We start from the raw sequence: 25,521 nt of genomic DNA, 5'->3' as shown, positions 1-25,521 counted from the left end.
CCTTGGTGGATCATGTGGCAGCCGAAACTACACTGAAATATATTTAATAAATTTAAAAACAAAATTATTTCTGTTCCTATTTGTTATTATAATTTCTAGAACGGGCATATGCTTATTTCGCTAAGATACTTTAAACTCAACAATTATAAAGGTTTATTTGTATGACATTATAAGTCTCAAAAAAGGTTTTTATATTCCAAATTTGATAAATTTTAAGAAACAAATAAGCAGTTGTAAATAAATAAACACTTAAATAATATTTTTATGACAGAACGAAACTGTTCTTTCTTCTTTACCATAGCAAAATTTGTAAAATACCCCACATTGATGTAGATTTGAAGAGAAATTCAGTAAAAGAGATTGCTTACATGGGTTGATATATCACTTATAATCTTAGGATCCTAGAACTTGATATATAATCTTAGGATCTGAGGATCCTATAACCTTTGCAATAGAATATTATATTATAATGTTTTTCCCGTGTAGCCGCATCATCTTCAATCAGCTGCCCACTTGGGCAGCCACTTTCGCCACACTTGAACCCTTTGTTTATGCAAATCAAAAACCGTTGCCCATGGCCCACATTTCTGTGGAATCCTTTCGCTACCTCTGTCTCCCGAATCCTCCCATCTACTGCCACAATTTTTCATTTTCATTCATTGTCAGTTTCGCCTTGGCTCGCTTCCGCCATCGCAAGTTATTTGCATCAGGCATTCTTTTCAGCTGCCACATCAGCTTCTCCGCCATTTGGGCCAAAAAGCGGCGCATTCTTCAAGGCAAGGGCCCAATTTGTTGCAGCCTCTTTCGCTGATGCAGCTGCTCTTCTGCCGTAATGGCCACTAACTTGCGTGTGTATGGGGGAAAGAGCAATTAAGTCTTTGTCTAAGGGTCCGCCTGCCCACCCCCACAAAAAAAACACCACCCTTTTTAATGTCTTTCGCGAACTTGACCAGGCCAGGACTCAGCTGGCAATTCGCAGGACTTGACACGCCAGGACAATGCATCAGTCAAGTTGTTTTTAATTAACCGAGCCGAGTGGAAGGGGCAACTTTACTACTTACTTACCAGCATTGTTGTCTACTTTGGCATGCAATGTTTGAGGAGCTTCGAGTCGAGTCTACTCGAGTCAAGACAAGCAATTTAAGTCAAACAATGGGAATTCGAGTCAGAAAGTCAGCTTGAAGTGCCAAAGCAGTCAGCAAAGTTCTACACATTACCCCGTACCGACCGACCTGTTCTCAACTTTCGGAACTGTTTAACTCAATAAGAGCAGTACAAATACGAGAGTACAAGGCATCTTCAAACGGAAACTTTCCTCTTTCTGTTCGCCATTGTAATCGGAGTCATGGCTGAGAAACTTTTTTGGCAGCCAACGGACTGAGCAGGGCTAATAAAAAAAGTAAATTTTAATATGCATAAATCGCTACTTCAAAGGCGGCGACCATGACGCAGGATGTCCAGCTCACACATCGCATCCTGCTCGGGCTGTCCGTCATATCAGGAGACTTGAGGATCCGCCGGATCCGCTGCTGCTGACACAAAACTGACGGAATCTCCCTGCTCGGATGAGTCGAACCCTTCGCTCGCGAACCTTTGTCCCCTTTTGGGGATGTGAGGGTCGGGTCTGTCAGCCCGGGATTGACCGGGCCACATCCATTTGCGGTCATCATTGACATTCGCATCGGCCCCAACATTTCCGCCAAGCAAACGACACAAAGTTCCAGCCCTCATTTCAGCTGGCGATGACAGGGCCATCTAATCGGGTCCTGAAATAGAATTCCCCAGCATTAATCTGTCATCCGTTCGCGATGACAGCCTCCGTTTGCACTTCAGCTTCACCCTTCAATCCCGGCGAAAATAGAAAATGCATTTTACCACCATTTTCCATAGCCCCATCCCAGGGGGCGTCCATGCTCTGCATCATGCTGTGACACCAGTTGGTTGCGAAATTCACTGCCCGCTGCGAAAAATTCGTACAATCGACTGGGTCAGCCCGTTCCCAAATTGCGTATACGCCGCGTGTTACCGTAGTTGCAACAGCGGCGACATGAGGCCACCGTCTATTTGCTCAAATTAGCTGGCGAATTTCTTGCCGGCAAGTTGGCCTGGCAAACGAGTTTAACTAGTGGCCAAATAGGTGGACTTGAATGTTAGGTGTACTTAATTCCAAGAGTAACTGGCTGTGAGTGCTCCTTATGCGGGCAGGGAATACGTGGAATATCCTTGGGTGATTACGATTACAAAGTTTGTACGCTCCCAACTCACATCAACTTTAAGTCAAACATGTTAAGTCCCATTTGGCTCTATTAAAACTTCTTAACATCTTTTTAACCTTTGAAATATTAATTTATTTTACATTTCCAAGTATATTTTCCTACTTGTCTTTAGTAAACTTTACAATCTCTTCTTAAACTTTAAGATATTTCACTTTATTTAGTTTCGTAAATATAAAAGTTCTGGTTTAGATTATCGAATTAAATATTTAAAACGTTCTGGGATTTTATTTGATTATTTAAATCTAAATTAATAAACATTGCTATGTTTTATTCATATGAAAAAGTGCTTTATTTTAAATCCTTGTCAAATTAAGAGTCAACATTTAATCCGCTATAAACGAACAATTATTTTATCAAGCCGTTCATAAATATTTTTATTTCTCTCAAGTGTTTTTTGGTTTTGTTTTGAAAGTCAGCTGGTAAACCAGCAGGTGTTAATCCATTATTAAAATGTTCCATTTGTGAAAAAATCTGCAATAATCCTTTAAAAAAATATGAATTTTAATTGAAAGGCATGTTTATTTTGGTTTTTAAACGTTTTCGTTTTATATATTAAAGACTAAACGATAGGGATATGAAATATTTCCCTTTTGATTTTTTAATGTGAAAAGTTGAAAGGTGAAAGTAAAACTTTATTTTCGCATAAAACTTAATCGGCAACCATCTTTAAATTTAATTTTCCCTCGAGACCCGAAACGTATGATTTCGTGAACTTAATCCGGCCAAGAGCTCCTTCTCTCACCATGTTCCTCCGTATTTTTTCTTTCATTTACTTTACGGGGGAAAATCTTAAGATTTCCGACACGAACACTTAAAAAACGATCCAAGGCCTCTTTCCTTGTTGCGCTCCATCGACGCGGCCTAAACGTGCCAGGAGTTATGCTACATGGCCTAATGTCATTTGCATACTTCGTCCGCCGTTTTGCACTCAGACACATAAACACAAGGGCCCAAACGCACACAAGCAATTTATCCCTTTCTCATTTTTATTTTCCGCCTGGATTTCATTTCATTGTTGAGCACAAGCAAATATTGAAATTAGAATACAAATTAAAAAGCTTTCAGTGTAAACAGGCCAAAGGTTTCGACTACGGTCCCCGGTCAAAGTTATCGTCTGGTTTTGGTTTTCTGTGAAAACTCTCGTTGTTTATGGCTGGAAAAGCCACGCCCTTTTAAAGGGCTGCAGGCCGCTGCTGTTGACTTTGGCCTTGGCGCCCAGGGGGCCGAGAATTTATTTCAACCCATATATTTGCCGGTTCTGATTTGCGATTTGTCGATTCTATTACAAAAACGCAGTGACCGACCGCAACGATTTGCGTTTTGGCAGCTGTAAATTGATTTTAACATAAGCTCGGGCAGCGAAAAGTTTTTAAAACCATCAGAGTTAACTGAAACTGAATGGAAATTCGGTAGGTGATGGAACTATATACAGAGAAAAATGAATCCTTACTATATGATTTTTTAAGATTTTAGAAAGCTCTAAAGGACTTTATTTGAGGATTATAATTGCACTCTAAAAAAATATATAAAACTTATTCAAAACGTACTGAAAAAAACATTATAAAATCCAAGGTTAACCGATGAATGATCATAAAAGAACTAATAAAATATTCATGAATATTAAATTAATAATAAAACTACTAAAATTTCTTAATTTATTAATGTTTGATTACTTTAAAGAAAACCATTTTTCTAAAGATCATAAATATTATTTTAAAATAAATACTTGATCATTAATCATAAAAAACTAGTAAATATTGGATATTAAATTAATAAAAATGGTATAACAATTCATTTTAGATACAAAGCATTTAGTTTTGTAGTAGTTTTTATAAATATATAATAAACCTACATGTTATTTATTTTATTAATATTCATTATTTCCAAATTCATAGTGGGGTAAATAACAAGTCACATTAGGAAAAATCCTTTCTGTGTAATACTATGTTGGCTTCCAAAAAAAGGAACCAGAAATGGCCGTAAAATTTGTCAGTTGATGGCCAAAACCAGGAGCCGTGACCAATAGCCAAAATGTTATGCTTTAATTCAGCATTTTTAGACTTTTTCCTTATTCATCCTATGTGTGTCCCCAACCACCGCCGCTATATCCTCATATATCCCCATATCCTCTCCGATTTTGCAGTTCCTATCGCTGTTCCTTTTTCCTGTACGGCCGAAAGCAAACAGCCAGCCGAACTGGGCCTCGACAACGACTGAATAAACAGGGAAAACCAAACAAACAAAAAAACAATTTTACGTTTCACTTTGCACAGGGCGAAGATATAGGGGGATCTGTAGTGGCAACAAAAAACACAAAAGTATTGACCTGCTTTTGTTCACATGATGCTAAATGCGCCGCATAAGTATGTGTGCTCGGGTGGGCGTGCGTGTGTGCGAGTATCTGTGTGTGCGAGTATCTGTGTGAGTGTGCCCCAACATGTCCAATATTTTGACAATCCTTGTGCGACATATGGAATGGCTCTACATTGATGGTCCCGAGTGCTGCGGGCTGTTCGCTTCTGCGGTTATTGCAAAAACTCCCAAGCACCAGACGCACAAAAAGTGGATGACGGGCGGAAAATGGGCGGGAAATTGGGTGGGAAAATCCAGCAGCTGGTCGGCGATAACAGTTTAGTTCTGGCTGTATCTATAGGCCTGCAGCAGTTTCTTTGTCCGACCATCCGTTCCCGCACTCGAACCCTTTTGTATAATTACCGCAACATAAATAATCCATCAGCACGGCCATGTGCGTTGGATAATGGATTGTGTTTCGAACTTTTTTGCCCTCCGCTTTCGCTTTCTTTATCCATTGCAGGCAGTTGCATAATTGAATATTAATTATTCACAAATTGTTAAATTGCCAATCCTCGCTTAATGAGGCCCGCAAATGTTTGCCCTTCCTATCGCCCCCCTCAGGGGGCAACAAATCAAGAGGCTTACGTTATAGAGTTACCTATATACCTATATATATCTACTGAATAGCTCACTTTTAGCCAAGGCTGCCTGCCTATGGAAATCACCTCTTGCAACTGAAAAGAAACTGTTGCAAGTTGATTGATTAATCCAATAATGCGCCGATAGACCCTTGCATTCACTCTGTTGCCCTTTTCCACCTTTTTGCATGGGAACAAACTCAATTCAGCCAGGCCAAACAAAATGAGATGAATATCCATTTCGCAGATTGCCTTCAAAGGGGGGAAAAAGCAGCTCACCTTTGATGATTAGAGTAATGCACTAGGGGAATAAAAATATTGCCTTCTGATGCTGCAAGTGTGGCGAGAGCGTATCCGTAAACTGCATCGAATATTAACGGAAAAAGTCAATTTCGAGTGCCAGTCCTCAGTTTTCCATTGCCAGGCGACAGCAAATGGAAAAGAAAATGAAATGAAAAGGCAGCGCGAAGCTGTCAATGTGTCGCAAGAAGCTGAGGTAGAAACAAAAAAACTGGAGACAGTAAGCCAACTGGGGCAGGCCGATTCTTAAACACTCTTGCGATTTCTCGTCCTCAAAATAACCCTAAATGTATGCTATGAAAATGTATAACAATTCTATAATCAGAATTTATGGATATATAAAAATTACTATTACAGCTAGGTTTTATAATACATTTTTTTTCTTAATATATATATTTAAATATGTATTTATATTTTATATTAATACTTAAATATATGGCAACTGTTAGTTAGTCAAAATAAATAAGTAACTAAGAATCCCATTTTCAAGGGTAGATATGCTTCTGAAGCCTTTTTTTGGAGATCCTGCGTTTTTAGTCAAACCCAAGGGGCAACATTTGCCAAATATCGTAATATCCTTTATGAGAAATACCAAATATAGGGAAGGACAAGACACGTCTTTAATTTAGCCCAGCTCTTCGGCGAAATATGGCTGTTGGAAAAGTCAATTTCAATAACCTTATCGGTAAACGAGACCTCGGAAGAGACAAACAGCGAAATGTGCCAGCGGAATTGATGCAAATGAAAAATGTCAACTATTTGCGAAATATGAACACTGACTGTGCGACAGGAAAGGAAAGGAGGGGACATTGGGGGGTTGTGAAAGGTGAAAGGACACAACATATGGGGGGACACACACTCGCAGGACCTGTGCATAGTACATTTGTGCGTTTGCACGATCCCATGTTTATTTATTCATTGCAAGTAATAAGCCAACTTCCCCCTCTCTCTCTGGAGCTCTACACAGCTGTCCTAGACATCCGAGCGTAATGTAATATTTTTACAAATTTATATTCATTCCATTTGGCAATGTGAATTTTTTAAAACCAACTTTGAACACACCCGGGCGAAGTGGCCTCATATCATACATGAGATACATGAGTACAGTTTGGGGGGCCTTTGGGGGCAAGAGGTGGAGAGCGGGGGCGTGGCCGGTTTCAGGTGGCTGGCAGCACTTGTAATTACGCAAAGAGCATAAGCAATTTGCAGTCTGACCAAGCTCTGGAATACTGAAAACCTGAAAACTGAAAACCTGAAAAGCGGGAGCAGGCGGATGAGCCCTTAAGCTGCTTGGTTTTTGGCCAGGTACCATTAACCGACTTGGTTACATGTGCAGGAATTGTAAATTAAAAGGCAGAATTGCTTTGAGAGATTTCAAAAGTCATTGCAAGAAAGGAAACATTTGTAGGAGGTCCGTGAAGCTAAATATGTCAGATGATAGAATAAGTTTGTAGCATATTCTTGTTCAAATTAATAAACCTGCCTTATAAGGATTTAAGATAGGATAATCACTTTGATACAATTCAGTATCAATTTTGGTCGCCATCTAGCTTTTTGCTCTCTTTTTCTCTTTCGAATACTTGGAATATGGCCATCTCTCTCTTACCCAGAGTAATTTGAGCGCTTTTACGTTCTTTTCTCTCTTTTTCGATTTCGGAGAGTTTTCAAAGAGAGAAAATGATATTTTATAATATTGCATACATTAAATTGATTATAATGTGAATTATTATTTACTTTGTAATATCCTTTTACTGCTAAAATTTAATTCAAACAGCCTAACATCCAACCAATAACCTTGTATATATTTTCAAGACATCCCAGATTAACTGCCCTCTGTCACTTTCAATATAAATGTTCACTCCGGCCTTCAAACTACACACAAAATGTTGTGTATTTCTCGCCTGGTTTTAAAGCTCGATTAAGAAAGGCAAATCAAACAGCTTAACAATCAATCAAGTCAGTCGGTTGTAATTTATCCTGACAACCCGGATTAAATGTTAATATTTGTTGGTCGTGGAGTAAGCGCTATGGTAGAGTGAGTGAATCTGAATTCAAGGTATTGTTGAATGTTGACTGTGATCCGGAGAACAAAGACACGATGGACACTGACCACCCAACTCGCCTGCTGTTGCATAAATTTGCAGCGTGTGCGCCTGGTTAAGCATACGCACTGTGTTCCCAGGCGTGAGAAGGTCGGGGCGACAGGCTTTTGTATTCATAAATTAGCATGAAAAACATCGAAAATGCAGAGGCAGCACGAGTTCGTGGCACACTGTATTGGTTATGGATGTTTTGCATTTGCAGAAAAAATAATAATAATGCAATCGACCAACCAGCTCATTTACCATTGTCAATGGTTCGCCCTTCCACTTGGCAGCAATTTGCATTTTGTCAAAACGCTGCAAATTGTCTTTGTCGTTAATTGCATGCAATTATTGTTTATGGCCACAAGTGAAAATTGCGTAATTAAATTGCTTGGCCAACAGGTGACCGAGTTTTGCGGCAGGTGTCGTCGGATGGGCGGCCTTTGATTGGATCACATTTCCCATTACTTTCTTTTTTCCTGCAAAATAATCATGGGAATGGGGCGAAAACAAACCTTGGCCCCGAGACCTCGCTTTTTGCCCTTCCCGACCGTAAATTGAATGTAAACAGCTCCTGTGCGTTTGCTCTGGCCTTCTCGCACGCAGAGGGATTCATGAATTTTCAAATTTTCCAACCTGCAGCAGACGTAAACGAGTTACAGCCGGACTGGCGATGCTGGTTTTCCCCGGCAAAAGCCAGGAAAACCCAACCAGGACAATGTGGCCGGGCCCATTAATATGATGCAACATTCCACTGGCCAATGGACCCTGCACACAGGAGGGGACTCCACACACTCGGACACAGATTGACAACTGTGCTAATTCCACACTCAAATGTAATTTGAGCTCAAATTACATTTCCAACTTGACGCCGAGATTGGATGGATGTGGGATTCGGGCTGTGGGATATAGGATATGAGAGTAGTCCAGCGGTAATGTGAGGGATTAGATTTATATTACCAATTCTAATTTATTTCCCACTTAACTGTTGCCAATTTTAATGGAAATGACTGACTGACTAACAAACTGACTGATGGCTGGTGGGTGTCCACTTGCGTATGACATGCATGGCAAAAACTCGTTATCCCAAAACACTTTATCCCATCCACTCGACCAGTCGTTGACCCAAAGTGCAGCTGAATCTCTGGCGAACTTTTCCAAATGGCCAACATTTTCGATTGCGGACATCCTTTGCCTTTGTCAGGCTATTAATGGAACGCTTTTGACCGATTCGAAGTGCTCTAAAAGGGGCCAAGTTGATGAGTGCCGAACTCGATTTGGCATCTTCCATGGCTCATTTGAGTGTCTCATTCAACCACTTTTAAGCCGATCAAATTTTGGCTTCATCATTATTTTCTATTGTTTGCCAAACACTTGCTTTTTCTAAGTTCTTGACTTGCTTCTGTTTTTATATGAATGCATGTTTCTGAAACCATTAAAGCCTTGTCCAATTAAAACTGTCGGAATTGAAAAATAAACTACCATAATCAAGCCTTTTCGGCTTGAAATTCAATTAAAACGAATGCATAACATTAAACATTTCCTTTTGCCCAACGGAGTGAAAAACAAAATACCATAAATGGATTTCTTCATCGATGACTGCATGCCAAATTGTATCTATAATATTTATGCTGGCCATGGAAAATATTGACTTTCCATCTCCCCCAATAAATTCTTGTCAGGCCCACGCACATTCGTTTCTCCCTGAGTTGCGCTAATCTTTCAATGGGAAAAATAAAGCAGACGATATCCTTGAATTGTAATCAGCTTACATGTGCAAAGCAAAAATGCTCAAATGGAGGAGACTACAAATAGTTAGGAGCTCCATCATGAATGCAAAAAATACGTATACGTATAATACGTATACGCCGTGCGTTACTGTATACCATTCATTCTGTTGTTGCTCTGAACTGGAGTATAGTCGACGAATACAAAACGATTGCGAGCGGTGAAGTCATTTCCTATTCATAATTTCTGCGCGACTCGGAGTCTACCATCTGCATTTCCTATTCCTAAGGGCACTGAGAAAAAATTCAGATGTTTTCTAAAAAAAGTTAAAACCATTTTATAATAACAATTTTTGATCAAGATATTATTTAGTGGTTAATTTAGTTTATCATTGCGCGTTCTGTTGATTAAGTTCCATTTTAGGTTTCTAAAAGTATGCAACAAAATACTTTAGGCTCAGAAGTTCATTCAGAAAAACGACTTCCTTTATTCACTGCATACTTTTGGGCAAATATTATTTAAAAGTGATTTCAAAACCCAATATATTAAAATTGAGAGTAAATGTAAGATGGTATGTATAGGATGGTATGATTCTTTCCAACTGAACTGTTCAACTTAAACATATTTTGATTAGAATATTTTCCTGTGTAGAGAGTGCACTTTAGTCCGGGGAATGGACACTATCAGTCTATTTTTTGTTACTCTTGCTGGAGATTCGAGAGATTTATGCGATTCAGTTCGGTGCCATTTCTATGCAACTGTCGTTGACAAACTGCAAACTAGCGAAAGGGGAGTGGGGTCAGAGATCCAGGTGCGATGAGGTATGAGAAGTTGGGGGTTTCGAGGGCGGCAACAAATGAACATGCTCCGTATGATGGAGCACCTGAATGGCAGTGACGACACTTGAAATTGTTTTGCGTGCTGTTCCAGCCAGAGACATTCGTCAAAAGAGAGGGGGAACATCTTCTGGAGACATTCATCACGTCATTCGTGTCGAGCATCAGTGTCAGCGTTTAGAATGCGCTTACTTTAAGTGCGTGTTGGTGGATGTGCCCCAGTGTTTTTCATATACAAACATGCCTACACACCACATGTACTCATATCCATAACCCAGCTGGGAAATGATGTTGAGAGCTGTTGCGAAAATTCCCAGCCCAAATGCCAAAATAAGATTAATTAGCCGGGGAGCTGTTTAGACGCGAGCAGCTGGCTCGGGCAAAAAGGAAAGCGGGGGAGAGAGGGGAAAGTACCGGGAAAGCGGAAAAGCGAGAGCCAGCAACAAAGGCTCGAGCAAACACCTGAGATTTCCGCTTCCGCTGGGGAAACGTTCTCTGTTCTGTTCTGTTCTGTTTGCCTTTGTTCCAGCTCGTGCCGCTCCTTTTGTTTCTATTCCTGCCTTTGCCGCTGTCGCTTCCTGTTGCCATGCCAATATCCGTCCTCCCACTGTCGTCATTCCGCTGGCCTAATTTATTTATGTTTGTCAAATTACACAACATAAACGAATCAATATGGTCCAAGGAACCCAGGTCACGTTTCCAGGTTTTTCCCAGCCACTGTGGTGGCAGCCTTCAAACATTTTCCAATTTCGACTGCACCAGCTGCTTTCTGAGCTGCATTTGAGTTATTGCGAAAAATTGTGCAGCACTGGTCGGGCATGCGTGCTGATTATGCTACAGAATTAAATTACACGCGGAGAAATTTTAAATTGGGGAGATTAGATTTTTACCCTTGTTTAATCTTTAATTATTTTGCAAAGTAGACAAATACATTTTAATTTATTCCTAAATTAGTTAAAGCTTTGGAATCACTTATATAAGTGATATTAAGGGCATCGGGTATACATATATAATAAAGAAAACAGAATACATGAATACATTTTATTTTGCTATTAAGTTAATACCGTTCTTTATTTAAAACTTAAAATATTTTAAATAGTTGTCAAAAAGAAGATAAATGTTTCTGTTCTGGGTTCACTCATATAAGTGTCTATAAGTATGCAGTGAAAACAATAAAATTGTCATTTGGAATGAATCCATGATATTACTTGAGTGAAAAGCCTTGATAATGAGCCTTGATAATAAATAGTCAGAACACAAACATTTTTAAAAAATTTAAAATATCATTTATTAATTATTTAAAACTAAGACTTGATATTTTTTGTTAACTATTATTTTTTTAATGGTGCAGGAATTGTTTATAAGCCTAAGACTAACTGCCAAGGACATCGACTATTTAGTCATACTATTTAGTAATACTCGAATTTGAGCCATTCTTTTAATATATTTTAGATTTTAAGTAAGAAGCAAGACATTTTTCCCTGTGCATCGTTCGTTTCTATGTATAAACATCCCATTTTCCTTTGCCGCTGGCAGCATAAATCAATTAATTTCCCCTGTCACGTTACATTGTAAGCACAAACAACGGAAAAGTTTCTCAGGCGACAAGAGCTGCGCCACAAGAGTTTCACAAATCGAACTTGGAAAACGCGCCACGCATTCGTCCCCATGTATTTCTGTATATTTTTGGCCATGACAGCCATTTGTTTGCGTTTCTTATTTATGCGCTGTCATCTAATGAAGTCCTAAGACCTGCCCGCCCATCAATATATCCGTACTTAGATTATCTACTTTGGCAAATCCCGTTTGACTGAATTTATAATACTTCTGGGTTGGTTTTTATTCCGAACTTTTGAGTGAAAGTCTCTGACAAAGCTGGTGGAAAGTTTTTAAATCCTTTCCAGGCAAACAGTATTAATTTAGACATTTTCCCTTTGTTTTTTTTCTCTCACTTCAAGGTTAAATTAAGTTGCCAGCTTTTGAGGAAAGTTGTGCGTGTGTGTTTCAGAGAAACAATTACACAACCCATAGACAAAACATATTAAACAACAATTTACCGAGCAGAAGGAGTCCGTGCGAATTTATGAATCAGGCGAAAGAAAAGCAAAACACATGCACATGCGAGTGCGAGTGCCGTAAACAAGAATTTCCTTAAGTCCAAAAGAAGCTGGCTGCCTTCGGGGCAGGGCCGGAAAATTTTGTTTGTCTTCCGTTTTCCCTGGGTTTTCCCTGCTTTTTCCCTCGACTTCTGTTTTTGTTTGGCCAGCATACGGCTGCTATCTGCTGAAAATGAAACTTTATGCCGGGGCCTTCATTACGGATTGGTTGGTCGGTGCGGTGCCCAAAAGCGATAAGTGAAATAAAATGAGGCACCCCCATCAGCCGGAAAAGATCCACGTTGAATCTCAGCTAGCCCAGTCGCTCTGTGGTCACTGCACACTCATTTCAAGCCGACCACACGCTTCAATGTGAGTGGATAAAGTTTTGGGGGCCACAGTTTTTAGCTCATTCCGGGCCACTTATACATTTGCTGGTCAACAATTCATCAGACCTGGCTTAGATGGCCCTGGAAGTCGCTGTTGAAACGGGGGGGGAACTCGAATCTCGGACCTCACTTTGGGTTGCAACTTTGTGGAATGTTTTCTGCGGCGACAGAATGTGTATAAATTTTGTCAAAAGCGTAGCAAGGCATTCAAGAATTTGTTGAATTGTGTTTTGCGAAAGTTTTCTGTGCAGTTATTTAATTGAATTTGCCACCGAAGGCGCTGGGGCAGCTAGAAATGCACTGGAAAAAAATTCTATTAAACATTACTACAGCTTGAATCTCTTTTTTTAAGAATAACAGATGGGTTTTTGTTTAATCTTGTGCTGCTAACATAAATAAATAATACACTCTTTAAAATTATAGGTTAAGTGGCTCTTAATACACTGGGTGTTTTTACATTGGGCGTTATTTCACTGGGCGTTTTTCCATTGGGCGTTATTTCACTGCACCCCCTCTAAAATCATATTTTAAGGAATATAATTATTTAATGCCTAAAGTGGTTGTCTCAGTCTTCTCAAACCTCCTCAAGTCTTTCATTTATAAAGTTCCTGAGATTTAATTTGAGACTCTTTTGAAGGACCATTAAATCCTTAGATTTGAACTACATTTTCCTCTCTGCACCGCCCGTCACAAAAGTTGAGTTCTTAAACTCGGTGTGTGTGAGTTCGTAATTTCTCGTTTAGATTTGCCCTCTCTGTGCGGTGAGGGATAAGCGGAAATAATGTGGCTGAAATACAGGACTCTTGGCTGCACTCGCCAGGGTTTCGAAAGTTTTTACGATTGTTTATTAAGGAACAGAGCGCACTTAATAAGATTATGGACAGGGCGTGGTCATGCTCGAGCTCTTAGTAGCACTAAAAATGCTTGCCATCCGCAAACAATTCAAATTAAACTGGTAGTCCAAAACGCCCCACTAACGGGCATTCCGTTCGACTTTGGCTTTTGCATTTGCCGCTGACAGCAGCAACCGAGAAATGTTGGCAGCTACAAAAAATAGAAATAGAAAAACAAGAAAAAACACAAGAAAAGGGTGTGCTTTTGCATTGTAAAAGTGGAATTTGCTTTAAAATAATATTGCATAACTGCAGGCGCTGCTTTCACTCAAAGAGCGGAAGAAGCTGCTGAGTTGCTGAAAGAATGAGCGAAATGTGTTATGGCCAGTGGTAGCAGTACTTGGTCGAAACATTAAAGCATTTTATGGTTATGGATTGTAAATACGGAGCTCGAAGTTTCACAGAAATACTGTGTGGAAATTTGAGATGGAAAATGCAGTTATCAGAAAGAAAGCAGGAAAATGTTTGTGGGTTGAAGTTGAAAACAACCCATTTCATTGGAGCTGGCATTTTGGGATACGGAAAAATAAGTGCAGTACAGACAGGTATTTTATTAGCAAGTAAATCAATATCACACTAAAAGCAGATTGTGTGGGCTTGGCCACTGCATTCACAAATGGCCAAACGTTGGCTCTATTTAATCATCTTGCCCAAATGCAATGCTTTTAAAGAGCTCTCGAAAGCTCTCCAAAATATGTTAATCCCGGTTCAATCTCTTAGAAACACTTCTCAATGTGATGGAATCTAAAGAGATTACGACTACGATTACGAACAGCCCTCTCTGCGGCAAATGATCATTATTCCGTGTAAGGGATGATATAAACTGAGATATAAAATGAAATCAGTGGGGGAATTTTAATTGTGCCAAAGGATGGGTAGGCGAAGGCTTCAGCTCCTTCGGCGCTCTCGAGGACACCGCTTTGCCGGGGAAGAATGCATTCCCTTGCATAATTTTCGTCATTTAATCGGATTACGGCGACGTCACAGCAGGACGTACGTACGTACACATACTCGCTTCCATATATATACCAAAAATCACGCTGAGTCGTCCTTGTGTAAATACATTTATGGGCCAAAAAAGATTTAAGGCAAACACGGTGCACAGATTTAATAACATTAAGTGACATCTGTTGTCTTCACTGGTGGCAATCTCCTCGGTTGTTTACGACAACCGTAGCCGCCAGAAACTCGAGAAATTAATTGGTCGCATTTACGGCCACGCCCCCTTTTTCAAGGGGCGGAGGGGATTGGGGGATGGGTGTTACTACTGCCAACCAGATATCCAACCAAATTCTGACCAAGTGCGTGGGCGTGCGTTTAATGCCACTTTGATTTTCACACTAGGTCGGGCAGAGGGGCCCCCTGCCCCCTCTCACATTCGCCGCCCATGAAACCACTTGGAGATATGGCCAAGAGGGGGCGTGGCACGCCCAGGGGCTGACTTAATTACGCACGTATGGCTGTTTAAATTGGGTTTGCCATCGAGTCGGGAATGTTAGTTTTATGTTAATTAAGCATTGTTCATGTCAATTAGGGCGAGCGGAATCAAAAGGGGGGAAATGGGATACAAATTGTATTAACTTGGGCGAAAGAACCGGGAAATTAATAGAGCTCGTGCCCTACGAGGTGGCAACAGACGTCCTAATAGGGTCATATACTTCTTAGAAGGGTGAGGAGTGTTAAACATACAATTAAGATAGGCTAAACCTTGGTTAGGGAAAGGAAAATAATCAGTAGAGGTTTCCCATAAAGGATTAGAAGTATTTCCACTTGTTGTGACTTAGCAGCCTATTGTGATGGATCATCCATTAAGTTAAATTAAAATATTAAAAACAAAAATTAAAATTCATTATGCAGTTTTTTTTTTTTTTTTTTTTGTAATGAGTGTATTAAAAGGAATACCAATGAAGGGTTTCTTAATGAATTCCACTTAAAAATAGCATTTATTTACATTTAAAGATCAAGCATAATTTGGGTAATGTGTAAAAATCAAAGCAATTATTAAGAACCAAAGAAATTTGCTCTTTCCCATGCAATACTTAAGTGAGTGCTTTTAACCAGGGAACCACAGAACATCATCTTTCATTTTTCACCTTTCACCCAGCATGCCGGCACTGTATGAACCTGTTTAGGATTACGTAGCATATCACAGTTGAACCTCTGGCCCCAACACGATTTTGAAATTAAATCCGGACCCGACCAGGAATCCATCTCACAAAAATGTGACACAAAAGACCTCAAAAGAGGCAAGTGGCATGTGGCAAGTGTCGCTGCACAAAGGGAGCGACTAAGACACTCGATAGGCCGGTGGCACCTAACCACCTAACCAGTCCCCGATTATTCCGGCAAACTTGTGATATAATGCCAGTAACAGACGTTGCCATTGACAATGGCATATGGTTTCAGGAACAGCAGATGCAGACTTCGAAGCAATTGTGGGACCCTGCTTATGTGTGCCACATATATCTCTTGCACGTTTATTTCTTACTGCCTTTCATTCCACTTAAGCTCCGTTAAACATATTTAAAGTACGTGATGTTAAGTGTCTCCCGAGCTTTTGGGGACCTCTCTGCCCTTTTTGCATAAGCAAATTTTAATATGTTTAACTCGTTTTGGTTGCCAGTGGAGGTTCCGGAGGCTCAAGTGTGGGATGCTTTGGGATGGTACGCTATGAGATGGGATGGTATAGGGGTTAAGTGTGGCCAAGCCAGGCCAAGCTGATGGCGTTAATTTTTAACGGGCTGCTAGCTGGCATCATTTGTGCAAGTCTAGGCCGGCATCGTACATAAATGTCAACCGACGCGCTCATCCATCAATGAGCTCTGAAAAATTAACACTGTGAGTGACAGTGGCAAAGGACTTTCGCTCCACGAAGCCTTTTTTGCCAAGTGGTCCTGGATGAGCAAGTGGAAGTGGAATGGGAAGTGGAAGTGGCTGGCTGTGTGGCCTGTCGTTTTAAATTATGCAAAACGTTACAATTCCTCGACTCGTGGCCTGCCAAAGGTATAGCCGAATGATGAATTGTGTTGGCCAAAGAGTTGCCGGTAAAATCCCCACGACCGATTTAACGAGGCCGAACTGGGAATTTGCGGCTACGAGGGCAGTTTCATAGATTAAATTTGATTATGCTACATTACCCGACAACGAGTCCGCTACGTGATCGACTTACGGCCGGCAATCGCAAAAGGCCGTAAAGCCATTCCGCAGCGAGGTCAAAAACTAAAGGGATTATCTTTTTAAAAATGTATGGAAAAAGTTTCAAACGAAACTCGGGGGGCGATTAAGAGCATTTCCCAAACGGCAGGACCTAACTGAATTAATTATCTGTTTGAAAATGTATTAAAAACTATGTCAAACTTGAATTTTACGGTTTACTAAAGTTTGGTAAGCGTTTGCTTCTGAAAAACTATGCTGATTTAGATTGCTTACTTGTATGACACGGGTAATTAAAAGGAAAAATTATATATCTCATACTAATTTTGCTATAATTTATTTTATGTGTGCCTGTTTTATGAATATCATAAGTTCTTGAATATGTTAAATCATAATTTCCTGTTTATGCAACACTAGCAAAATAATAAAATGATATAAGCAGGGGTATCACATTTATTAAACTGTGCTTCACTTGAATAAATTTAAAATTTATTATTTTAAATGGGTTATAAAATGGGTAGAATAATAAAACATGATGCTTCCAGCTCGCATAATTTCCAAGCTTAGCCTACAAGGATTCTCAAACTTTGGTTTTCAGAAAAGTTGTATAATTGAAATTCCGAAATAAAGTTTTAAAAACCCAAAAGAACTCTTAAGCTCAGTGAACCATTCTGAATGACTCATTAATTAGAGCTTGACTCGGCTCAATTAGGAAAATCTGTGGCGTGTTTTTCCCCATTTCCTTCCATTTTAGCTTTTATTCGATTCGTTTTCAGACTCCTCCACTTGTTCTCTCCAACATTTTGAGGCTGTTTTCCATCACTTTCTCTGCACATGGCACAAACACCAAACAACATTAACACCCATCACCACCCCCTCACAGTCCCTAGCTTGCTAATACGTTTTTTACGAATTTCTCTCTTCTCTACTTCTAGTTGTGCTTTTGTATTTGCCAATTTTAATGAGTTTAGCAAGCAAACCAAGCAAAAAGAAACAAAAAACAAATCCAAAAAACAGAAACCAAAAACTTTAGCAAACAACAAAAAACACAAAAAACAGCAACTACATAGCATTTTGTACAACCACAACAACAAGATAGCAAAGTCCCATCATTATCATCAAAAGCAACAAAGACTCATTTGAAATAATTAAAACAACAACAACAACAAGCACGTACACAATGTGACAATAAAAAACAGTGAGCGCAGTAGCCCAAAAAAGCTAAAAAGGAATTTAATTGCACGCACTAGACGAGAAGTAGCCATAAATGAGCCAGCAGAAACAACCAAAACAGCCAACAAAAAGACACCAAAAACAGCAGAAACAGTGATATAAAAAAGCAATCCCCAAAAAACGCACAAGCAGAGAGAAATCCGCAAAGCAGCCGCAGAAATTATACAAAAACGCATATTTTTCCCTGTCTTTTGTCCACGAATGTCCTTGCACCTTTAAGCTCTCGCTGTGTGTGTGTGTGTGTACCCCGTTCACATATGTGTATGTGTGTGTCTCCCAGCCACCCAAAAAACCTTTCCCCCACATCCGTACCACGATCGGTGTAGCACCAACTAGAGCAATCCAGCAACCAGCACTAATAAAACAGTATATATAAAAAGCACCCTCACGAAACAAAAAAGTAATCACTAAAACAGCTATCACAATAACAACTGCAACACCTGCAATCGACACTGCGGTGCAGCCAGAGTAACCCCAAGAATCGGCCGAACCAGCCGAACCACCCGAACCACCTGAACCACCGATCTCTGGGGCTGACAGGTCAGAGTGAACCACCCACTAGCCAACCCAATAGCCTCCTGGTAGCTCCCGACAGCTCCACTCCCGATTGATCCACTCCACATAACCACATACCAGCACCACAATTGCACATTACTACCATAGATATCCCCGGCAGTACTACTACCGCATGGAGCGCGGCACCAGCGGTGGTCAGCAGTCATCGCACCACCACCAGCAGCAGCAGCAACAGTCGTCGCACCATCACCAGCAACAGTCGTCGCACCACCAGCAGCAGCAACACCAACAGCAGCAACAGCGACACCACCAACATGTGGTCGCCGTGCACAGTTTCGATCCCTATTTGACCGCCGGCGGGGCGGACGAGGAGCACACGTCGGGCACCTCGTCCTTTGACAATCCCGCCACCAAAAAGAAACCGCCCAAGCTGAAGCCCATCCATCGATCCCTGTCCATGGCCATCGATAATTATGCACCCGCTTCCGGTGATCTCGACATCGATTTGGATATGGAAATGGGCATGGAGATGGGCATGGACATGGACCTGGATATGGAGATGGATCTGGAGGGCGAGGGCATTGTCATCAGTGAGAAGCCGCTGATCCACCGCTCGGCCTCGCCCCTGCCACATACCCGATCCGGCGCCCTACCCCCGCAGACCCTAGCAATCCCAGCACAACAGCAACAGCAACAACATATTTTAACCCATCCCAGCCAGCGTGGTGGCGGTGGCAGTGGTGCCGTTTCGCCAGCCCTTTCTGCCCGCCAGCAACACCATCACCTCCTCCAACAACAACAACAACAGTTACACCATCAGCAACAACAACAACAACACCAACAACAACAGCAACATCAGTTGCACCTGCACACTTTTCAACAACTTGCCGCACAGGCAGCTGCTGCCCGGCATCAAACAACAACCCACCTGCACCGCCAACATCCGCAACAACATTCGCATCCACATTCGCAGCTTCAACATCCGCATCCGCATCCGCATGCGCACTCGAAGAGCTCACCAACCTCACACGCGGTTAGCCCGGTGCTGGGCCAACAGCACCGCCAGCAGCCGGACATTTACCTGGTCAGCAGCAGCAGCAGCCTGGGCGATGGTGTCGGTGTGGGCATGGGCATGGGCAGCTTGGGTGTGGGCGTGGGAATGGGCAGATCGTTGGGTGGTGGGAGCACCTCGCCCATTCAGTTCATTGACATGGACGATCTGCCACCAAATCCGACGATTGCCCCGCAACAACAACGCCCAATGCTGAAGAAGAACCTATTCCGGCGATCCGACACCATTGACGTCCATCCGTCTACCAATTTTCAGATGAAGAAAACGCATTCCTTCCACGCGCAACAGGATCCCGCCGCCCTGGACCAAATCCAACTCGCCGTGGCAGCCGGATCGGCGGCCTCGAGTCGTCGCACCAGTTCGGTGAGGGGCAACTTCCTAATGCCCGGTCCGCCCGGGGGCGCCAAGGAGATATCCCGTTCGCCGTCGCCCAGCCGGAGGGGCTGTCGCTCGCATCGATCGTTCAATGATCCGGCTCGAAGGCCCAGTGTTAAGCCCGAATCGGTGGTGGAATCGCAGATACGACATCCGTCGCTGAACGACGACCTGATGGAGCCGATGAACGGACGGAATTTGTTTGCCGGACCGACCAATCTGTCGCTGGAGAACGAGCTGTTCGTGGACACGCGTTCGCGCAGCAATAGCCACACCAAGATGGAGGAGCTCGGTCTGGCGGAGATCACCGCCGCCGCTGTGGCTGTGCAGCGATTGCGCAAGCACTCCGGAGCGGGCTCCTTCGAGGATGCAGCCGCCGGCCACAGTGCCACCCACCCGCCTTCAGCATCGAATAGCGTTAAACAGAAGCGGGAAGCGCACCACCCACACGCCCGCCAACTAATGAAGAAAACGCATTCCTTCCATGCGCAACAGGATCCCAGCCAGGAGGAGGCGGAATCGCAACTGGGCCATGTGGCTAATCGCATTGGGTACTATCTGATTAATCCAGCTTTAGTTAAACTTCATTTTGTTTTACTTTCACCCGAGTCTTCCACAGTGATATAAACTTTCGGCAATCAAATTAGATTAGGAGTCGATCAAAACCTTTTTTTTATCCTTTTGCATCTTCATTACAACACTTAAAACTCGGGATATACTTTCATATACTTAATCTGTCTTTTCTTATAAAAGGGTTGGGCATCTCTCTAATTTCCTCAATTCAATTGTAAGCATGTTAATGAATTATCATTTTAAGATTTAGACTCCAAGGAGGTCCCAAAATAAAATAATTGTATGTCCTTATGTAATCTTGAAGGTTAAGCATTATCACTGTGGACAGTGGTTAGCCGGTGTTTTTCTATAATTTCGTAATACCTCAAATCTATCATCAGTCCTATTGTCGAATAGAGCAAATATGAATGGTCATTGGCGCACGGTTAAAACACAAATTTGTAATCTGATATTTATCCGAAAATGGCAAATAATTTCCTAGTATATCTCGAGGAAAGGCATCCAACACGTACTTGTATCTCTCAAGCCTGAACACTTCTGTCCAATTTCTGACTATAATCTTAAAATTTGTCTTATATATTAACGAACTAATTAATTTTCCTATTAAAAAAAAGGAACTGAGGTTAATCCAATCTTTTGAAGGTCAATGATCAAACAATAACTACAGTAATATCTTTAAAAGGCTGTGCTGCTTTGATAGCTTTCATATTTGCTACTGCTCCAAAGTCAAAGAGAACAACGTTTGTAGTACAGTGACCATTTCTCTTAATCAAAAATGTTGTAGCACACACAGTTTGGAGCTCGACGGACGTCCATCGACTTCGGCGGCAGCGGCAGCGGCGGCCGCAGCAGCGGGCGGACATGGCCTGCAGCTCCACAGTGCGGCGGCGGCGGCCAGTGCAGCGTACCACTTCAAGCGGGGCGCCCAGCACGGTCGTTCGCTCTACCTGTCGCCCAGCAATCTGGAGGAGCTGGCCGTCCATCGGCCAGGTGTCCTAGCGGCGGCAGCGGCCTTTCAGGGCACCAACGCCAGTGCCAGCGTGAAGCAGGCCAAGGCCCTGCACAGCGCCAGCGTGCGCCTGCGTAGCTATCGGGAGACCCTGAACGCTTCCAAGAAGTCCAAGAGCTTCATCGGGGACGCCGGTGCTGTCGGCGGTCCGCAGGCGGGCGACGACTTCGAGCTTAGCTCGCCCCACCGACGCAACAGTCGCCCGCTATCCACAGTCGTGCCTGGGTCCAGCATCGAGGAGATCAAGAGGAGTCCACGACCCATTTCCGCATCGGCGGCGGCGGCTGCCTTCATCGAGGAGAAGCGCCCTAGCTTCGAAAGGAAATCATCGCTGACATACGATCATGAGTTGAGCGATGCCGCATTTGCTGCCCAGGTCCTGAGACCATTTCATCACAAGTTGTCGGGCGGAAGGAAGGGATCCGTGACCGGAGGCTCGCACAAACTGAAGAAGAAATCGCTGAGCGATGACACCGACGAGGAGGAGGCGGCGGATCGCAAGCGCAAGCGGATCGTCTGCATTGTCCTATCCACGGTCCTACTGTGCCTGGTCTGCGCCAGCGTTTTCGTGCTGACCATCACGCTGACCTCCAGCTCCGGTCAGGGCGGAAAGAAGGCGCATTCGTTCAGCAGGGACACCCCCGTTCACTGGACGGGCATGCGGCCCTCATGAACTCCATCGCAGAGGCTGTGCTCCGGCCCAATCACCCACCTGCCAGCTGGTTATCCCCTGACTTTGGACTCGATTTCGTTAACGTTTGCGTTTTCGCTTCCGCTTCGATTCCGTGCTGTCGTTCCGCTCCACGTTTTGTTTCCTCTGAGTCTCCGGGTCTCCGGTTGCCCCCGACGGCATAACTGACGTCCAACGATTGTGGGAGAGGAGCAAGTAGAAGAGATACAGCAGCAACTATCGAGGAGTCTGTAAGTAGGATAGGCCTTGAGTATGGGTTTCCGAAAGTAGAAATGGATGCTGTTTAATCGGGACAAGGCCAAAAGCTCAGAAAACTTCGATTGTTGTCTTTAAAGCATCGTTACATTTGTGCCCCACGTTGGGCGCCAACTATTTACATTCACAATTCCCAACATTATTCATATTTCTAGCATTGACCTCTTATCAATCACACATCAACAATCGAAATTCTCTGCTGACTGCCGTTTTTATACCTAACAACTCTGAAATTCAATATATTTGCCATAAATACTTAAGCTGAAATGAAAAATTCTTTAAACTGCATTCCATCTCTGCTCCATCGATGCAAATCAATGAACGAGGTCAGCTTTGGTACATTATCGGGCTTAAGGGACCACAGTCAGTGTGGCCATATTGCCATATGTCCTCACAGACCATAAAACTGTGCAAATACAAATATGTATGCCAGTTCCGGCTCCATCTCCCTTCTGTCCACCAACCTAAATGCCCCCACCCTCCCACTTCTCAAACACCGAACACACAAACAAAGGCAAACAAACATGCAAACACACGACGCAGTAGCTGGGAAGGAATTTTCAAATATTGAGCTGGCAAAAGCTCAGCAAAATCTCGAGCATTACATAACTGACTAACTGACTAACCTGCCAGGCAAACACGCACACGGCCATAAAAAATGATGCTGTACTTACTTACCATGACTTTAATGACTTTAACTGCATCAGGAGCCGCAGCATCTTCTTGCCGCAAAGCCAAACTAATCAGCACGTGTGTGCGTGAGCGTGTGTGGGTATGTGAGTGTTATTTAGCCGAGGACAAACAATGCTTAACCGACTCTCAGTGGGTGGCAGTGGGTGACTTACTGACCGACAGACAGTCAGACAGACAGAGCGACTGGCAGACTGGCAGGCTGAGCAGCCAAGGCCTGCGAAGACCTTTCCCTTGGTTATCCTGCTCTTTTTTTATACACTCGCTTAATAGTTTTGTTTGTTAACGTGTGTGCGTGTGTCTGTGGGTGTGCAGCATCATTACGGCACGGTACGCTTGGTTTCCTTTTTATTATGTGTGCGTGTGCCCACAGACAGGAGGCACGCTCACACCCATAGCCTTAATTTTACGTTGACGACATGGAAACTAGGTTACTTTTTCAACTGCGCCTCAGTGAGCATCAGAAAAGGGAAAGTGCAACAACAGCAGTAGCAAAAAAAAAAGAATAAATATAAACTAACAACAATTGTTTATTATAAGGCAGCTGCAACAGCAGAAGCAACTCATGCTAGTGACATTGCCTCCCCCATCAACCGATGGCCTTGTGAAAGCCTCATGTCCCATGTGACCGCTAAAGTCCCCAAATTGCCAAGCCCACTGGTTAAGTAAGTTGCAGCATACACATAAAAAATGCGACAAATTGACAGTTCGCGCTAAAAGAAAGTTTGAGGTCAGAGAAAAATCCAGCCAGAAAGTTATTTCTTTCTTATCGAAAAGTTCAACTGCAAACTGTAAAATAAACCGCTTTATCAAGCTGTAGAAAGTCCAAACTTGTTTGTCATAGGACGTAGAAAACATATCTTATGGATTCATTCCTCAGAGTGCGATTAACTGGCATGCTTAGCCCTAATCGAAAAGTTTAACTGCGAACTCCAACAGAAACCTTTTGGTAATGCAATAGGTATGGGAGGCCCCACGTTGGGCGCCACTTTATTTGAACAACACTTTTCAATGCACTCTCATCTCGCTTAGTTATTATTTACACTTGACGTAGTTCCTATTGTGATATTCATAATTGAAAGCAATAATGGACGAGTTGTTTCAACAAGCTTTCCATTACCAAGGCAAATCTGTTGCATGTTACATCTCCATCATGCTCTAGTTAAATCACAAAAGGGAGAAAAAAAAGCTAATGCCACTGGCAAACCAGACGGCGGAGGCAACAAAAGTGCATCAATAAATTCAATTTGAAGGTACAATAGATGCAAAACAATCCCTAGAGCCATAACCAGAGCCAGTTCCATTCCCAGGCTGCTAATTAGGCGTCGGTCGACCATCCGTCAGGCAAACTGGCGTGACGGCCAGGACACAGAATCTGAGGGAGCACCAGAGGGCGGGGGTCTTTTGCTTTCAACGGCACATTTATAATTAAACAACATGAAAGACAAAGCGCCCGGCAGACAGAGCAGGCAGCTGAATGGAAAGTGTGGGCAGGCCGGGGGATCTGGAGGCCCAAAGTTGCTCGGCAGCATTTATGAGCGCCCATAATGGCTGTTAACAATTTAACTTGTTTACCGGTGGGAAAGTTATATGTTAATTGGTCTCGTATAGCCTCGCACACACAGGCGCACGTGAGCCGCTCCAGGAACTGGGCACGCACATGGTTCACCACGTCCTTGAGGACACGGGGAATGATCAACTAGGCCGTGTCCTGTAATCAAGGGTAGTTTGATTTAAATGGTAGTTGTTTTAACAGGATAATCTTAAATAATTTAGAAATTTTGAGGCTCCTTTTAACTAATTTAAGACATTTAACTTTTGGTTAATATCATTTCAAAAGTATTTTTTGATAAAGCGGTTGTTAGAAAAAAAATTGGCAATTCAAAAATAACAATATTTAGATCCTAGGACTTCTAAGTTATATATTTCAGTTTCAGTATTTACTTTAAATACCATAGTGACTCTAAACATCCCTCCCAACTAACTGAAGGAATAAGGATATATGGCTTATTAGTTACTATAGATACTAGTGTTACCCAGAGGATTCCCCGGGGCCCCATAGACTCTCTGCATGCAGGAGATTATTAATCTGCAAATATATAATACCCAAGAAGCAGCCAAATCCACCCTTCACCAGCCGGCCAACTCCAGTGCCCGAAAGCAGGCCAAAAGGAGGAGGCATTGTGCTGAGTAACTCCTACTTAGTTGAGCAGCAACAAAGCCAGCCACAAACAGCACTTGGCCAAGTGAATAATGGCAGGCAGCGTCACCTGTTCCTGGCCACTCCCACATTTCCACTTTCTCACTCCCATTTCCCACTGCCACTTCCCCACTTTGGCATTAACACGTTGCGATTACGCCTCATAGCCCATGCAAAGGCACGGGCTGGGGGAGATGGGTAGCTGGATGGATGGACATG

The 25,521-nt window shown here is 42.6% G+C and overlaps 1 protein-coding gene across 7 annotated transcripts in view; it reads left to right on the top strand.

Annotated features, from left to right (window-relative positions):
- The window catches only part of LOC108009354 (uncharacterized), an 87,002-nt gene that overhangs the window by 56,640 nt on the left and 4,841 nt on the right, over window positions 1-25,521 (top strand). For 2 of the 7 annotated variants that reach the window (XR_005013845.3, XR_005013846.3), the window contains exons 3-4: window positions 17,624-20,435; window positions 21,242-22,387. The exons of 3 other annotated variants lie outside the window; for them this stretch is intronic. The gene's annotated coding sequence lies outside the window, so the exon portion shown is untranslated. The remainder of the gene's footprint in view (window positions 1-17,623; window positions 20,436-21,241; window positions 22,388-25,521) is intronic. 2 more of the 7 variants (XR_005013850.3, XR_005013849.3) reach the window with 2 other exon arrangements.

Source organism: Drosophila suzukii, chromosome 2R (genome assembly GCF_043229965.1).
Source record: "Drosophila suzukii chromosome 2R, CBGP_Dsuzu_IsoJpt1.0, whole genome shotgun sequence".
NCBI lineage: Eukaryota > Metazoa > Arthropoda > Insecta > Diptera > Drosophilidae > Drosophila > Drosophila suzukii.
Note: the sequence above shows the minus strand (reverse complement) of the source record. Positions and strands in the feature narration are given on the sequence as shown.